This window comes from Narcine bancroftii, chromosome 5 (assembly GCF_036971445.1).
Source record: "Narcine bancroftii isolate sNarBan1 chromosome 5, sNarBan1.hap1, whole genome shotgun sequence".
Taxonomy (NCBI): Eukaryota; Metazoa; Chordata; class Chondrichthyes; order Torpediniformes; family Narcinidae; genus Narcine; species Narcine bancroftii.
The window spans coordinates 37,519,939-37,538,676 of NC_091473.1; the positions used below are offsets into that span (position 1 = coordinate 37,519,939).

At 44.9% G+C, this 18,738-nt stretch overlaps 1 protein-coding gene across 4 annotated transcripts in view; it reads left to right on the plus strand.

Moving 5' to 3' along the window:
* Positions 1-2,714: 2,714 nt before the first annotated feature.
* The window catches only part of prickle2b (prickle homolog 2b), a 281,661-nt gene continuing 265,637 nt past the window's right edge, over positions 2,715-18,738 (plus strand). For 3 of the 4 annotated variants that reach the window (XM_069937140.1, XM_069937137.1, XM_069937141.1), the window contains exons 1-2: positions 2,715-2,934; positions 6,218-6,269. The gene's annotated coding sequence lies outside the window, so the exon portion shown is untranslated. Of the gene's footprint in view, positions 2,935-4,389; positions 4,604-6,217; positions 6,270-18,738 lie in introns of those variants that run through there. The other variant, XM_069937138.1, reaches the window with a different exon arrangement.

Genomic DNA, 18,738 nt, shown 5'->3' on the forward strand with positions numbered 1-18,738 from the left:
ACCTCTAGGTCTACAATACACCCCAGGTTTAATTTCCCTACCCAGGTTTAATTTCCCAAGATGTAACATCTTGCTCTTGTCCACATTAAATTATATCTGTCTTTCCTTGGCCCACTTTCCTTATTGATTGAGATCTTGGCGTCTTAGATTCCTCAATGAACAGGTTCATGTAGTGAAACAATTTGAGTGTGTAAATAGGCTCGTCTCAATGTAACAACCACAATCACATGCAATGAATATGTTCTGTAAATAAATATTATCAGTTAACAATGATAATTCTAATCTTAAGATTTACAGCATGGTTATTCATAGATAAACATTACATTTTGGCTATGTCATCAATAATAATTTATTTCTTCCTGGTAAATACTATTATTGTTTCAAATGTGCTTCCAAATTATTTGCTCTCGTTTTAATGTTACCTTCAAGAATCACAGACTGGTTCTTTCAAAGTCATGCAAATTTTTCTGATAATTTTCTCTGAACACACCATTAAATTATATTAATCAGTGGCCTCGCTTATTTAATCAAATGTGGAAGGAAATAGTTCTCGATAAAATAAGGGGAAAACAAAAGAGATAGTCTTCGTGGGATGGAGGGCAGGGAAAATGAAATGGTGATGGGGTGACAGTGCAATGTAACAGCTGTAAGGGATTAAAATGCACAATAATTCTCTGATGCTTCCAAAGGAAATTGAAAAAGAATGCTGAAGATCTGAAATAAACTACTAGAAATACCCATTATCTGAAAATGTTGGACTTGGTGTGGAGCCTCAAAGCTTGGAAGTTGTGTTGTCAGAAGATGGACTTAGGTATATTGACAATATACATTTCAAATAGGACAGAAGGCACAAGGCTGAGAGGTCAGAATGTAATTATAAGAATTATACAGATAAACAACAAAGTGCAGGGTCAACCATAAAGAAGAAACTCGAGTTCCACAAAACTGCCACTGATCTTCATTTGGTTTGTTCAAATAAAATGCACTTTTAGAGGGAATATTTTAATCTTTTTTCTTAAGTAAAGGAAAATCTTTAGTTCACATGGAAAGAGTAGGGTGCTGGACAGGGAGAGGGGCAGGTGTTATATCTACATTGTTACAGCCACATTGTGGCTTGAAGTGGGTGCTGTGGAGATAAGTGAACTTGGAGCGAATGAACTATTTGGAGTATTACAAGTATGGTCGTGTTGGCAGCTCAACAGAATTCTCTGAAGCCCCTTTCACACTTGCAAGTGGTCCCAGGAATTTAACAACCAATCTGCCTAAAAAGAGTCTAGTGTGAAAGGAAAATCTTCTCAATGTCGGCATGAGATGACATCATCTCATGCAGGGGATAAACTCCCTTGACCTCTGGTACAATCTCCGGTGATCAGGAAAGTGTAGAATGGGCAATTGCATTCTGGAATAGAAATGACCCAAGGTTTTGTGTGAGTGCAGGAACATGATGGAAGATAAAAGTGAACGTATAAATTTTGGGGTGGGGAAAGTTGCAGCGGGAGGTGAGAGAGAAAGAGGAAATAAATAACAATAAATAGCAATAGCGGACAATTTTTAAAGAGCGTGGGAAAGTTGCTAGCACTATAGCACACAATTTATGAAGACTGGGAAAAAGTGAGAGTGGATCTGACTTCCCAGAATGCTGTGCAGCAGAGAAAGGGCTGTTCGCCTGGCTGCATGCACGGAGCACTCCTGGAGAGGTTTCTCGGTCGTTCTTTCTCACGGTATTTATAGATTGTGCGTGATAGTGCTAATAACTTGCCTGCACGATTTAAATTGTGCGCAATAGCATGACCAACTTTCCCATGATGTTTCAAATTTGTCGGCTATTGCTATTTATTGCTAGCACTTTCCCGCGGTCCCTTATAAAGGTTTCTATAGTTCGGCACATCAACAACAGGGGTTGAAAGCTCATACTTGTAATTATGTTATAAATAGGCAAGATCAATTTTGTTCAAATACAAGATCATAAGACATCGATGAGGATTTACAGCAGGTCCACCATCACTCAATGTGTCATGACTTCACCAGTAGAAGGTAGAACAGTCCTAACCGGGGTTTGGCTCCTTGCCAGTGTGAAAGCGTTCAGTGTCCCAGTTGGGAGTGGTCCAGTGTGAACAGCAAAAACGCCTTTCCTATCCCGGGACACTGAATAGCGGGATGCAAGTTGTAAAAGGAGCTTGAAATTGCAGAGAAAACGAGTGAGTGAAAGTGATGGCGTTTTTGAAATGGCCTTGAATCACTGTAAACATTATTTTCACCTCAATCGCGTTCAAGGTACAAGCATCTGATTCTGCTCGTTTGCCCAATGGTCGTCGCCGACGGACAATCGGCCCCAGCGGGGTTCATTTTAACTTGAAACGGGAAGGTGAGCATTTGAAAGTAAGGTCACAATTCTGGACACGGAAATGAAGCGCAAGTTTAGGGTGGGGAAGACAGCCCTTCGCAGTCTCCATAGCACCCGATCCAGGACCTTGGGGACCAGCCCATGCCGCAGAAGGACGGCAAGGTGAATGCAGCCGACGGTGCCCTGTTGCAATGTGTGGGTGACGTCCAGGTTCGTGGGGGCCAGGGCCTCTCTTGCAGTGCTTGAAGTCGCGAGCACGGCCACGACCGCAAAGATGCTGCTGCTTATGTAACTGGGAGCAGCGATGCGCTAGGTCAGGTGTGCGTGCCTTCCCTCCGCCTGCCCACTGCCGTGACGCGCAGGCCCGCACGTGGTGCAGGCGCGTGCCGCCACGCCAAGCCTCGCTCGCGACTCGGCCGCCGGCAAGCAGGTCGGAACGGGCAACTGCTGGCGCTGCTGCTGCTGCGTGTCGTCCTCTGAGCGCTGCCAAGCCCTTGGGCTGCTCATCGAGAGACAGACATTGGTCCGGTCGCAGGGCGAGAAGAAACATCCTGAGCAACAGCAAATCGCCCTGAGCTCGGCTCATTCAGGTTTGTCCTGGCGTTGACCGAGCGGCGGCGGATGGAGAAGCAACGCCAGGCTCCGGCACCTGCTCGCCATTCCTCAGCCTGGCATTCTCCCTCCCTCCCTCCCTCCCTCCCTCCCTCCCTCCTTCCTTCCCTCCTTCCTTCCCTGAGCCCCTACCATCCTTCCCCTCCTCAACCCACTCCTTGCCCTCGCCCCGCCCCCCGCCCCGCCCCGCCCCCCGCCCCCGCCCCGCCCCCGCCCCGCCCCCCGCCCCGCCCCCCGCCCCGCCCCGCCCCGCCCCGCCCCCCGCCCCCCCCACCCCCGCCCCGCCCCCCCGCCCCCCCCCGCCCCCGCCTCCCCGCCGCCCCGCCCCCGCCCCCGCCCCCGCCTCCCCCCCGCCCCCGCCTCTCCGCCCCCGCCCCTCCGCCCCCGCCGCTCCGCCCCCGCCGCTCCGCCCCCGCCGCTCCGCCCCCGCCGCCGCTCCGCCCCCGCCGCCGCTCCGCCCCCGCCGCCGCTCCGCCCCCGCCGCCGCTCCGCCCCCGCCGCCGCTCCGCCCCCGCCGCCGCTCCGCCCCCGCCGCCGCTCCGCCCCCGCCGCCGCTCCGCCCCCGCCGCCGCTCCGCCCCCGCCGCCGCTCCGCCCCCGCCGCCGCTCCGCCCCCGCCGCCGCTCCGCCCCCGCCGCCGCTCCGCCCCCGCCGCCGCTCCGCCCCCGCCGCCGCTCCGCCCCCGCCGCCGCTCCGCCCCCGCCGCCGCTCCGCCCCCGCCGCCGCTCCGCCCCCGCCGCCGCTCCGCCCCCGCCGCCGCTCCGCCCCCGCCGCCGCTCCGCCCCCGCCGCCGCTCCGCCCCCGCCGCCGCTCCGCCCCCGCCGCCGCTCCGCCCCCGCCGCCGCTCCGCCCCCGCCGCCGCTCCGCCCCCGCCGCCGCTCCGCCCCCGCCGCCGCTCCGCCCCCGCCGCCGCTCCGCCCCCGCCGCCGCTCCGCCCCCGCCGCCGCTCCGCCCCCGCCGCCGCTCCGCCCCCGCCGCCGCTCCGCCCCCGCCGCCGCTCCGCCCCCGCCGCCGCTCCGCCCCCGCCGCCGCTCCGCCCCCGCCGCCGCTCCGCCCCCGCCGCCGCTCCGCCCCCGCCGCCGCTCCGCCCCCGCCGCCGCTCCGCCCCCGCCGCCGCTCCGCCCCCGCCGCCGCTCCGCCCCGCCCCCGCCTCCTCAAAGCCCCGCCCCGCCTCCTCTCCACTGCCTCCTCACTTCCTCCCCACCGCCTCCTCCAGCTCCCACCCCACCTTCTCCTCCCCGCCCCGCCTCCTCCTCCTCGGCATGCCCCTCCCTTTCCCTCCCTCTCCCCTCCCCTTCCCTCTCTCCCCTCCCCTTTCTCCCCCCCTTTCTCTCCCCCCTTCTATCTCTCTCTCTCTCTCTCTCTCTCTCTCTCTCTCTCTCCCCCACCCCCCCCCCCCAATTTTTAATTGAGACTATTTCATTATGGAGCAGATATCTGTAATCAGATGGAGAATTCTCCTCCTAAGTGTCAGGCCTTTCTTTCTAGTTTCCATTAAGGAGCCTGATAAGTTATCAGCCGTGCAGAGGTCCTCTATGTCAGAGTTGATTTGGTTCCACTCTTTGCATGCCTGATATATCAACAACGATGTACATCTGTGGTTTCCTCTGACTTGCCTTTGATATCTTCCTTTGATCACCAACAAAAGGTCAGCAAGAATGCTAGAGAAACAGTTTAAAATACCTTCTTGTGCCATTTCTATTTGATTCCATTGGTCTGCTAAGGTCACATCAGATAACTCGGGAACCTTTGCAGGAATTTTTTTGTGTGTTTTTAGAATTATCTATTTTGTATTTTATATTGACATAGAAAGAGGACTTGTGGCCCATCAAATCTATGCTAAATCTTCTGCAATCTCGTCAGTACATTTCCAACAACATTATCCCCATCATAATCAAAGATGGTGTGAGAGAATATGTTCAGTAGACATTTAACCCAACAATCAGCATGTCATTGGGATGTGGGGTGAAGCCACAGAAAGAATGTGCAACTTGATGCAGCTAGCTCTTGCAGTGAAGATGAAAGGCCAGGCAGTGGAGCTGTAAGACAGCTGTTGAAACTGCAGCGCCACTGTGTGGTCCTTTTCAATAATTGTCACATAAAAGTTGAATGATCTTGTGTCGAAGTAGATCATTTACCGCTTCAACCATGTTCCGCCATTTGCTAAGATTATGAGTAATTTATTATTTAGCTCCATGTATCTGCCTTTGTCACGTCTGTTGATCAATTTAATGAACAAAAGTGCATCCACCTCAGATCTAAATTTCAGATTTAGACTAGACTAGCATCAGTTGCCATTACCAGAAGATTGTTTGAAACTGCTACTGTGTTTTTTTTTAACGTGGAGGTGTTCTATTTGACTTCTGAATGACTGTGGTTTAATTTTTGGATGAGCTTGTTCCTTGATCTCCCATCTAGTGGGAAAGAGAGAATTTGTCAGGTTTTCTTTGTAATTGTGAGAGCGCCAATCAAGTTCCCACTTGTCCTTCTATCTTCCAGGCATTCTGTTTGCTACATAAAAATTAATTCCCATTGTGTTGTACAAAACACTGTCTTTTGAACTGCCAACAAGGAAGGAAAGACTGATTTTTCACTTTAGCTCCTTTTTCTGATTCTGTTCGGTGCCTCTCATTTGAAGTTATTGATCTAGATTTGTGTATGTCCACTTTTTTTAGTAGTCTCCCCATTATCTCATGACCTGCACCAGTTCTCTGCTTTCCCAGAGTTTGCAATCCCTCATGGCTGCTGCCAAACATAGGCACTACCATTGTAGGCGTAGATGCCATGGCTGCAGCATTTTTTTTAAAACACTGTTGGCTGCATTTCCGGGCCATTTAAAGCCTGAATGGAGCCAATAGCAGTCGAAGTTGGATCCTGCAGAAGCGCTATGACTCCACTCTCTGTTCTCCATGGGTGTGCACCAGTGGCAGTGCTGGTGATACAACTCCGGCAATGCTGCCATTTTTTCTTTCTATTGCCAACCAAATATTTAAGTTCCTTTTTAGAAGTTAAGGAATTCAGAATTTATTGTCATGAACCAGTCATAAAATTCAGTGTTTTGCTGCAGCTTATCATAGTGCGAACATTAATATTATAACCATCTTACGACATTACTATTAAAAAAATTAAAATAATAGTGCACAAAAAGTAAGGCAGTGTCTTTGGTTCATTTATTATTCAAGAACCAGATGGCAGCAGGGAAGACGTACTAATTCTGGCGGGATCTGCTATTAATGTATACTAATATGAACTTTGTTTGCAGGACAGTTAAAAGGGAAGGTGAGCTAAGAAGGCTTTAAAAAGCACCAGGAAAGGTAGGTGCTCTTTTAAATTACTCCATTGGCTAATTAGCTGTAGCCAATAAAAAGAGGGGAAACTCAAGCGGGGCAGCTAATATGTGAGAAGTGCAGTGTTAGGAGTGGGACTTTGAGGCTATGACTTGAGGGGCTTCGAAAAGGAGGCACAGGAAAAGCTTCTTTTATGTAGAGGACGACACGCAGCAGCAGCAGCGCCAGCAGTTGCCCGTTCCGACCTGCTTGCCTGACTTCTTCAAGCAACCACACTTGGTGAATATGTAGTCATCAGGAACCACAACGGGGTCCACCTATTTCCACGTCATGCAGCTACAACACATCACCTGATCCTTGATGCCTACTTTATTTAATTATTTCCAATTTGAAAATAGGCATCAAGGATCAGGTGATGTGTTGTAGCTGCATGACGTGGAAATAGGTGGACCCCGTTGTGGTTCCTGATGACTACATATTCACCAAGTGTGGTTGCTTGAAGAAGTCAGGCTCAAATTTCATGACCTGGAATCTGAGCCTCAAACACTGACACATCAGGGAGGGGGAGAGGTACGGACACTGTTTCAGGGGGCAGTCACACACATCAGAATTGCAGCGTTGCATACTAACATTAATTTTCATAAAATTTGGAGTCCTTTTATGGACTATTTTCGTGCTTATTAAAGCTGCTTGTCTTGATCACTGAACGTATTTATTTATGTATATGGTTTTTCCTTCATTTAGTAATGTTTTATAAATACTGCCTTCAATTTTATGTCAAAACATCCCTGGTTTTTTTGGTAGGGGATTAGAGTTCATTTCTTTGTTTTTGTTTTGTCATTCTGACAATGTTGTATGGGGAAGGGTATATCATTATTGTTTTATTTTTTGGAAATGTACTTCTATTCTTCATATTGTGTTTTCTATACAATGTGTTCTTGTTCTACAAAACTTAACTATTTTCTTTTAATCTTTTTATTGCTTCAAATTCAGCTTGTGGCCAGTGACAAGAGGGTGTGACTGCAAGTGAGGCAGGTAGTGGGATCCAAGAGACAATGCCGGAGGAGCCTCAGCCCTTGATCTTATCACAAGTCCGAGATTCTTGCTCATTATATGGATAAGAATGGAGGTTGTAGGAAGATTGGGCAACCTGATCATGGCACCATGGTTCAGGAGGCCTTTCAAGAGAGGAGAAACGTAGTGCCATTTGAGGATAGTATAGTTAGGGGAATAGACAAAGTTCTCTGTTGCCAGGATAGAGCATCCCGAAGGCTGTGTTGTCTGCCTGATCCACAAGTTTGTGATGTTCTATCTGACTTGCAGTGGAATTTGCAATGGGAGGGGAAAGATCCACGTGGGTCCCCATGACACTGGTAAAACCAGGAAAGAGGTTTGCTAAGGGAATTTGAGGAGCTTGGACCAAATTAAAAAGCAGAACCAAAAAGGTAGTAATCTCTGGGTTTCTGCCTGAGACACGTGCAAATTGGCTCAGGGTCCAGAAGATTAGAGAATTAAATGCATGGCTCAAGCATTGGTGTGGGTGGAATGGGTTCCAATTCATGGAAAATTGGCACCAGTATTGGGGAAGGAAGGGACAGCTCAAAAAGGCCAGGGTTCATCTGAACTGTGATGGAATATGGATCCTGGAAAATTGCATAACTCGGACTTTCAGGGCTTTAAACTAAATAGTGGGGGGGGGGGGCACTTTATCTGAATGCCTATAGTATTTGAAACATGGCCAGTGAACTTATTGCCCAAATCAGTACAACGGTGTATTCCAGAGTATATAGATATGTTTTTGGGAGATAAATTGGGAAAGGTTTGTAGAGTTGGTCACATACAAACACTTTAAAACAGATCTTATTTAAAATACTGGAGCTCTTCCCTATGATAGACATGTTGGAGCCAACAGTCTTAGCAAGTGCTTTGGATGGTGCCCAAGAGACTTCACTAATGGATTGTTGTTTACAAAAAGGCAACAGATGAAAGAGCTTGTTTGAGCTGCAGATTGTCTGGAGCTGTTCTAAGAGGGTCATGTGGTTTTGCAAGCAGAGAGAGTCAAACAGGCTTTCTCACACAGAAAGAGAGAGACACACATACACAGTGATCACTTCTACAGTGTTACAGCCAGCAACAGCAGCTGGGACTGGAACAGGACAAGCTGGCAAGCTTGTGGAAAACCCCACGTGGAAGACGGGTTGTGAGTGCTTAATTCAGCCTGGTCAAAGCCCTCGTGGTTCATGCAAGATGAGAGGACTGGCTGTCTAATGTTTCACTTGGAATAAGAGAAACAAAAAGGCACTCTGTGGTGACCTGAAAGAAAGAGGTTATCATCTGGAGAACCCTGAAGGGGAAAGTTTCATCAGGAAGACACTGAAGTGGGGGGGCGTGGCAAGATGGCGTAAGGATCAGACGTGCCTTCCAGTCCTCTCCTGACTCTATCTTATTGTTTTGTCTAGAAATGCCCGTTAAAATTCTTTAAAAGTTTAGATAATTTCAGTGCTGTTAATTTAACTTATGATGGTACAATTGGTGGAAAAGAGCAAAAAAAAAACGACAACAGATCATCAAAAAACTACATTTTCCAAAAGTTCAAGTTTTGGAGCCTACCTACAGGAAAGACACTGGGACTCAGCGTGAAATGGATCCCAGGAGAGAGGTACAGTGTTCGGATGTAGAGCTCTATGTTACATCGGTAGAGCCCCCTAAAGAGGGCACCAAACAGCCTTTAGAACAAAGAATTACTCAAAGGCATTTGTCAACTGTAGAGGTGGCGCTGCAAACTGCATCTTTTGAAATAGAAGAACCTATACAACTTGATGTACTGGGAGAACTTAATACATTATGGACTGGGGAAAACCCCGGCCAGCGTCCTCCAGTCATTGCTGGAGAAGCTGTGGCTGGGATTTCCACATGCAGTCATACTATAAGGAAGGCAACCAGAATGAAGGAAGGAACAGAAGATCCTTTGGTTATGCAGAAGAAACAGGAATCTGTTGAGCCAAAATCTCTTCCAATTGAAAAGATTTTTGTGAATCTTGAATCTAAATTATCTTATACAATGCAGGGATTATCCAAGATTATGACTGAACTTGGTACTAGGTTTAATACTCTGGTGAAAATACATTCTCAACAGATGGCTGAGTTTGGAGCTTTTAAGCTTGAAGTGAGAGATAAATTTAATTCGAGTGAAGAAGATATAGACGAAATACGGGATCAAGTTTTTGATGTGACCAAAATGGTCGAAGACTTACAAACTCAAAATAAAAATTTGGTGAAAAAGATTGATTATTTGGAAAACCAATCCAGACAGAACAATATAAAGATTATTGGTTTGCCGGAAGGTATGGAGGGACCAGACCCAAGAAAATTTTTTACTGAATGGATTCCGCAGGTGCTGGGTCAAGAACATTTCCCGGAAGGTATAATACTGGAACGTGCTCACAGAGCCTTGCGTAGAAGACCTATTTCAGGTCAAAGTCCAAGACCTGTTTTGGTTCGTTGCTTGAATTATTAAGACAGAGAAATAATTTTACGAGTGGCTATTAGAAATGCACAACAGAGAAAATCACCCTTGATGATTCAAAAGAATCGAGTTTTCTTCTATGCGGATTTGAGTCAATAAGTTATGTTCCAACGACGGGAATTCAATCCTGCTAAAGAGTTGTTGTGGAAGAAAGGTTACAAGGCAACCTTTAGATATCCAGCGGTTTTGAAGGTTTTCCAAGATGGTTGCCAACCAAAGTTCTTTGATTCTCCAAAGGAAGCTATAGCATTTGCTCAAGAGCTGTCAATTACTCAGTTTCAACAGAGACATAGTCTGCCGCGATCTCTAAGGAGACAAGAGATGGAAGAAAAGAGCCGTGCTCCAAGAAGGAATGGTTGTAATGGTGACTCGGCAGTTGGAGCTGATTAAAAGAAGATTTGTTCTTTTTTTTTCTAATGTTTTTTTAAAAAAAGGGATATTAAATGATGATGATGTTAGTTTAAGATGAAGTGAGAGTTGGGGGAGAGAACTGGATAGACACTATTTCCTGAAAGTCATCTGCTACGTGTGAGTTATCTCACACCCATTTTTTTTGGGAGTTACCGCATTGCGCGGTTTAGACGGGAGGGGGTATTTTTAACCTCCTACCCGTTTTTTTTTTTCCTTTTTTTTGTATTATTAGATTAAAGAGTGAAGGGGTTTTTTTTGTTTAAATATTAAAAAAAAGCATAAGAAAGTATTTGATTGTTTAAAAAACTAAAAATTGATGTGGTTTTTTTTGTAAAGTTTATTCAGTAGATAAGGAATATTTGAAATTTAAATGTGAATGGGATGGATAAGTTTTTTTTATATTTTTTCTTTAACTTTAAGGTGAAAGGAGTGGTAATTCTGGTATATATTATTTTGCTATTTTAGTTATAGAACGAAGGGAATAATGGTGAAAGTTATAAATTGAATTGTACAATTCTTAATGAGGCTTGAATTTTGTTTGTGGTTTATGCTCCATTTGTTGAAGATATAGATTTTGTTGTAGATGTGTTTTTATTATTTGGATATCTGAATTTTAACGTAATGATTAGGGATATTTAAATGTGGTATTGGAGCTTTTATTGGATAACTATTCAAGAGTAAAAGGGAAAAATGGTGGAAGAGTACTAAAATTGAATTGTACAATGCTTAATGAGGTTTGAATGTTGTTTTAAGATGGTGGTTTATGTGACTAATATGATGATAGATGTGAAGTTAGTTAATATTTGGTGAAGGTTTATCTCTATAGAGAAAGTTTTTTTTTCATCTTTTTTTTCCATGCTACAATTTTTTTTAAGAATTGATTATTGTTTAAGAATTTTTGATAGAAAATGTTACTAACTTTACTAATTTTTTATATTAAGTTTGAGTTAAATATATGTTTCATCTTAACTCCGTTTGTTAAATATATGCATTTAAGTTTGATTTAAATATGTTTTTTAAGTCTGATATCTTAGTATTAATTACTTTTCTTTTTGTTAGTATTTTAATCGGTTATGTTTTTGTTTTTTTTGTAAGTGGGTTTTTCTTTTTCTCACATATTATTAACTTTATTAATTCTTCACTCTTTATTTTGGGGACTAATTTGAGTTGGGTTATTAATGTGTAATAATTATTGGGGAGGGTATAGTTTATTTTGACTACTGATACTGTATTGTAATTTTATTATTTTATTCTTAATTTTGTTTAATGTAATCCTATATGTTATTCATGTTATAAAATCTTAAAGTTTAAAAAAAAAGGAAGACACTGAAGTGGCTGGGTGTCGATTGTACAACAAATCTCTCTCTGAAAACTAAGTACTTTCCTGAGCAGTAACCATTTACCTTTCAAGCACCAAGCCTGGTGAACTTTATAAAAGTTAAATTCTGTGCACAGTGTAAGAATTGCCTGCAGCCAGTGAACTTGGAGGAATGAGAAGTGAGATTGGACTGTGAACCAAAGAACATTTCTGAACTTACACACACATTACATACACTGCGCTTAGAATTAGAAGGGGATTAAGTTCGGTTAAGTAAGTCAATTGTGCTAAGTTAAAGTATGATTCTATTTTCATGTTTAAAGATAATTAAAAGCAACTTTTGTTTAAGTAGCTATTTGTCTTGGTGAATATCTATTGGTGCAGGGTTTTTGGGTCCTCTGGGTTTGTAACAGGGGTATGATTTAATGACCATTACAGAAACAAGGTTGCAGGGTGGAAAGTACTGGAAATTAAATATATTTAAGGATATTAGGTAATAACGAAAGACAGGTAGGAAAGTATGGGAGGTGGAGTAGTGCTCTTAGTTAAGGATGAGATCGGGCAATAGTGAGAGATGATGTAAGATCTAATGAGCAAAATGTTGAGATTAGGAGGAGTAAAGGGAAAAAAATCACCAGTGTGAGTTGTCTAAAGACCACCCAATAATAACATTACAGTGGCAAAGGCAATAAACCAAGAAATATCGGAGGCATGTAAAGATGGAAGAGCAGTCACCATGAGGGCCTTTAACATGCATATAGATTGGGTGAATCAGGTTGTTGAGGCAACCTTGAACAATTCAGAGAATGCATGTGGGATGGCTTTCTTAAACAACATTTTATTGAACCTACAAGGGAACATGCTATCTTGGATCTGGTCCTGTGCAATAAGTCAGGTGAAATTAGCGATCTTGTAGTTAGGGATCCTCAAGGAAAGAGTGATTACAGAATGATTGAGCTTATCATAGAAATGGAGAGTACAATAGTTCAGTCAAAACAATTGTGTTATGCCTAAACAAAGAAAACTAATAGAGGATGAGAGAGGAACAGTGGAAGACTTTCAAAGAAATTTTTCACAGTGCTCAACAAAAGTATATTCCACTTAAAAGCAAGAACAGTAAGGGTGGCGGCAGCCAGCCTTGGATAATTGAAGAGATCAAGGAAGGCATCAAACTAAAAGCTGATGAGTTCAAAGTTGCCAAGAGCATTGGAAAACAAGAATATTTGGGAAACCTTTAAGAAGCAACAAACAACTACGAAGCAAGCAATAAAGGAAAAGCAGTAGCCCCTTTCATATTGCCAACCCTCCAAGGAAGTGGGAAAACTTACTCAGCATGCTGCCCTCGAGAGCCTTTCCCAATCCACCATCATTTACCTGGTTTATCGGCAGCCCGGCATTTTAAACGGTGGGGGGGGGGGGGGTGCCGTCTCCAGTGATAACAGTGCAAGAGCAGGTTGTGCTTTCGCACTGCCAGAAGGTGATTAGTGAGTTAACTCAGCCAGGCTCTGACACTTGTCCCCACCAAGTGTCAAAACCTGATTGAATTTAACTCACCCTGCCAGGTTGGAATGTTTCAAACTACACGATTACTGGGAATGGACCCGCTAAATTAGCTAGTTAACCCACTCGGAATCGCCAGTGTGAAAGGGACTTATGAGAAAAGAAGGATGTAAGCAAAAGGCAGGGAACTATAGGCCAGTTAGTTTAACATCTTTAGTTGGAAAAATGCTTGAAGCTATCATTAAAGAAGAAATATCGAGCCATCTGGAGCAAAGTGGATCCATCAGGCAGATGCAGCGTAAGGCACTTTCAGGTGGCCAATTGCCCCGCTTGTAAAGCCTCACATTTTGGCAAATTATGGCTGTGGGAAGGCCACGTGAATGTGCAGGAGTCGCCTGCAAGGCGAGTTTGGTAACCCTCCTCCGAGAGAGATAATCCCCACAGCACAGTGGCCTCCCCAGCCATCTGAATGCAGCTGCCTAAAATCAGCTGCATTCGGATGACAGTCAGCTGGCCAGCACCTGACAGCTCCTCTCCCAGTCCCCACACTGTCGGGCGCCCGGTGGGGCTGTCAGCGCAGGGACGTCTCCACACTAATCCCGCTGCCCTGCTCTCTCCCCACTCATGAAATCAGTCCCCACACTGTCAGGACTGATCTCGGGAGTGGGGAGAAGGCGGCTGGAGCGGCCGACGGGGGAGAAGGGGGCTGGTCGAAACAATGTTGGTACCCGACGAGCGCTTCCTCCTCCCCCGCCGGCCGCTCCAGCCTCCTCTCCCCCGCCGGCCGCTCCAGCCTCCTCTCCCCCGCCGGCCGCTCCAGCCTCCTCTCCCCCGCCGGCCGCTCCAGCCTCCTCTCCCCCGCCGGCCGCTCCAGCCTCCTCTCCCCCGCCGGCCGCTCCAGCCTCCTCTCCCCCGCCGGCCGCTCCAGCCTCCTCTCCCCCGCCGGCCGCTCCAGCCTCCTCTCCCCCGCCGGCCGCTCCAGCCTCCTCTCCCCCGCCGGCCGCTCCAGCCTCCTCTCCCCCGCCGGCCGCTCCAGCCTCCTCTCCCCCGCCGGCCGCTCCAGCCTCCTCTCCCCCGCCGGCCGCTCCAGCCTCCTCTCCCCCGCCGGCCGCTCCAGCCTCCTCCCACCCCCCCCCCCTCCAGGCCGGCCGCTCCAGCCCCGTGAGTGGGGAGAGAGTGGGGCAGTGGGATCAGTGTGGGGACATCCCACACTGATAGCCCACGCTGGCTGTCCCAGCTAATAGCTAGCCTTCCTGAATTGACAGCCCAAGAGACAGGAGCCAGAATGCGCTCAGATGCGCATCCTGGCGCAGCTGTCCTTTCAGGTGGCCAGTGCTGTGCTTTCAACGCTGCCACCTGAGCTGCAATTTAAAGGGCTGCTTCTTCTTCTTCAGATGCATTCGTTGCGGAGAATGCACCTGAAAAAGCCTATAGATTCAGCAAAGGTAGGTCCTATGTGGCAAATTTACTGGAGTGCTTTGAGGATATAATGAGCGCAATAGATAGAGGGGAACAGGTGGAAGTTCTTTACCTGAATTTTCAGATAGTGTTTGATAAGGTGCTGTATAAAAGATTTGTACAGAGATAAGGTTGCTTGGAATTGGGGGTGATATATTAACATGGATATAGGATTAGTTAATCAATAGAAAGCAGAGAGTTGGGTGCAGGGATGTTTTTCTGATGCCGCATAAGTCAGTTCACAGTATACATAAACGATCTGGAAGAGGGGACAGAGTGTAGTGTATCTAAGTTTGCTGATGACACTAATTGAGGGAAAAGTAAATTGTGCAGAATAAATTAATAAAATTATGATTAAAATATATTTTAAAAGGGTAAGATTGTGAGGTTTAGTTATTAGATCACATTTAACAAACAAACATCTAATTTGCCATGCATGAGCTATGCAAGAGTAGACTTGGTCTGCAGTTGGCTTTGCAGAGATAATGGGGGGTGCTTTTGAGAGTTTCACAAGTAGGTGTTAATGGACCAGCATGTTTGAAGTGTCCAGGCTCAAGAACTGAGAAATATTTTGCTGCTAGACTGGTGCCAGAGTTTTAAATTTCTGGTTGAAGTTTGTTTTCCTGGGAGGGACCACATAGTTTTGCAAACAGAAAACATCCATTGTTTGGGAGAGAGAAAGAGTCTGAGAGTATTCTGCACCAGTTTGTGGTGAAGGCTACAAGTTGGCAGATCTGCAGCACAACCCCATTTCAAGACGGGGTTTGAGTTCTGAGTTCAGCCTGTTCAATATCTCTAGTCAATTGTAGAGGTTGTGGCTGGTTATTGTGTTTCTCCTGAAATATGTGGGGGAAAAAAGAACTCTTTGTGGTAGCCTGGAAGAAGAGTTTATCTTTTGGAAAAACCCAAGAATGGGCAAATTTTTTTGGTAAGACACTTCAGTTGCTGATTGAAGGATATCATTTTGTGTGTCCAATGAACAATGAAAATCTCTCTGAAACCAACAAAGACCTTTGTAAATGGTTACAACTTGAGTAAAAGCACCAGAGCCTGATGAATATAATGTTGAATTCTGTGCACAGTTTGGAAGATTACTTGATACCAGTGAACGTGGAGAAGTGTAAAGTGAATAATTGGACAGTGAAAAAGAACTTTCCTGAACACACAAACATTACATATATATGCACTTAGAATTAGAAGGGGGTTAAGTTAAGTTAATAGTAATAAGTTAAATATTGATCTTATTATTGTGTATTAAGAAAATAAAACCAGTTTTGTTTAAGTAGCCATTGACTTGGTGAATTTCTATTGCTGCTGGTTTTTGAGTCCTTTGGCCTCGTAACAAGAGTCTGCAGAGAGATGGATATTAGTTAAGTGAGTGGACAAGGGTCTGACAGATGGAGTACTATGTTAACAAATGTGAGGTTATCCATTTTGGAAGGAAGAATGGAAGATCACTATTATTTAAATGGAAACTGATTGCAGCATGTTGATGTGTAGAAGGACTGGGAGTGCTTGTGCATGAATCACAAAAGGATGGTTTGCAGGTACAGCAGGCTATCAAAAAGGCAAATGGAATGTTGGTTAGAGGAATTGAATTTAAGAGCAGGGATGTTATGCTGCAACTGTATAAAGAATTTTTGAGACTGGATCTGGAGTACTGCGTGCAGTTCTGGACTTTCTTACTTGAGGGTGGATGTACTGGCTTTGGAGGTGGTGGAGAGGAGGTTCACCAGGTTGATTCCTGGGATAAAGGGGTTGGCCTATGAGGAGAGATTAAGTCATCTGGAACTGTACTCACTGGAATTTAGAAAAATGAAAGGGGATCTTCTAGAAACAAAATTAAAATTATGGTAAGTAAGTTGTTCCCATTGGTAGGAGAGACTAGAACTAGGGGACATAGGCTCAAGATTCAGGGTAGTAAATTTCGGGCAGAGATGAGGAGGAACTGTTTTTCCCAGAGAGTGTTGAGTCTGGAATTTGCTGCCCATTGAAGCAGGGGAGGTGACCTCAGTAAATATATTTAAAACAAGGTTTCTACATAGTAAGGAAGTTAAGAGGTATGGGGAAAAGGCAGGTAGATGGAGATGAGCATGTCATCTGATCAACCATGATCACATTGAATGGCAGAGTACGGTTTGACAGCACAGATGGCCTACTCCTGCTCCAATTTCTTATGTTTTTAATATGGATTTTGAAAATATTGTGCTTTTGTCACAGTTCAATCTTAATTTTAAATACGAGTCCTTCAGCCGCGGGCTTTGTAAAAACCAAAATCTTAAATTTGGTTCTGGGCTACTGACGCTGATCTCTGCATTATCAATGGGGTTAGAAGTACCAGAGGATTGGAGTGTTGCAAATGTTGTTCCCCTGTTCAAAAAAGGGAGGAAAGATAAACAAGAAAATAATGGACCAGTGAGTCTTATTCAGAGCTGGGCAAGCAGTTGGAGAAGATCCTTGAGAGAGGATTTTATAAGCATTTAGAGAGGAACAATCAGATTAGAGATAGTCAGAATAGCTTCATCAGGTTATGGTCTTGCAAGTCTGATTGAATTCTTTGTGGATGTAACAAAGAACATTGATGAAGGTAGGCAGTATATATGGGTTTCAGTAAGGCATTTAATAAGGTTCCCAGGCAAAGCTCATTCAGAAATTACGGAGGCATGCAATCCAGGAGACATTGGTTTGTGGATACAGAATAGGATTGCTCAGGCGGAGAGTGTTTGTGGATGGTCAGTATTCTGCATGGAGGTCAGTGACCAGTGGTGTTCTGGAACCTCTCCTCTTTGGGTGATTTTTTTAAAAATATAAATGATCTGGATGAGGGAGGTTAGTAAGTTTGCAAATGACTCAAAAGTGGGTGGCGTTGTGGATAGACTGAAGGGAAGCCAGAGGTAACAAAGGGATAGTGATTGGATGTAGAACTGGGCTGAGAAATGACAGGTGGAATTTAACCTAAAAAAAGTGTGAAGTGGTTCATTTTGGCAGGTCACTTGGAAGATAGAATACAATGTTAATAAGAAGACTCTGAGCCATGTGGATGAACTAAGAGATGTTGGTTTCTGTGTCTACAGGACTCAGGACTCTCAAAGCTGCTGACAAGTTGGTGGTGTGGTTAAGAAGATGCATGGTGTGTTGGTCTTTATTACCTATAGGATCGAATTCAAGAGCCATGCTGTAATGTTGCAATTATACAAGGGATTGGTTAGATCTCACTTGGAATATTGTGTTCATTTCTGGCCACCTCATTACAGGAAAAATATGGATGATAGACAGGGGATGTTGTCTGGATTGGAGAACATATCTCATGAGGATAGGTTGAGTGAACTTAGTCTTTTCTCCTTGGCATGCCAGTGGATGAGGGGGTGACCTGATAGGTGTACAAGATGATGAGAGGTTTGAATTGTCTGAATGGTCATGGTCTTTTTCCAGGGGCTGAAATGAGGGATGTAGTTTTAAGGTTCTTGAGAGTAAGTACATGGTGGTGGTGGGGGGAGGGGGAGGAGGAGGAGGAGGATGTGGATGTAAGAGTTAAGTTTTTCATACAGTGGTGAATGTGTGGAATGCACTGTGGTAATGGTGATGGAGGCAGGTACAATGGGATTTTATTAGAGACTATTAGATATGTACATAGATCTGAAAAAAAGGGAGGATTATGCAATGGGGAAATTCTAGGCAGTAATTAGAGTAGGTTATTGGCTTGGCACAACACTGAGTTGAAGGGCCTGTACTGTGCTGTAGATTTCTATATTTGATCATAACATTTAAAAGCCCTGGGGAAGAAAATTGTTGATGCTTACTATTCTACATTTTTTTTCCTAACAACTCCCAAAAGATTCTTATTCAAACCATTCTATCTTGTGCATAGCTAATGTGACACTGTAAATTTAGGTTTGGGGTTTAAATCAGAAACACAAAGTAAAATGGTATCTTTCGGTCAGTGAGGCAATTCAATAAATATGTAAAGCTAGATGTGTCAGTCATTGTCATAATTCTTTTTGTTTTTAGTACTCCAGGTGTAAGAATGCCAAATAATTAATTAATTACCTGGCTAGATTATTTCACTGTCTCCATTTTCTAGTGCATTTCTCAGAGGCATTATTTAATTCTGACTCATTTGGTTTTCACTGAACGCAGTCAGAAGTCTCCCTGATTTATATAGTGGCTGTTTTACTTATTAACTTCTTATTATCATTTTATTGGGTACTTTCTTGCATTAAACTCAAGTTTTTTTTTAATGCAACTGAGGTGATTTTTTTTCTGGTTATTAATCCCTGGCAATT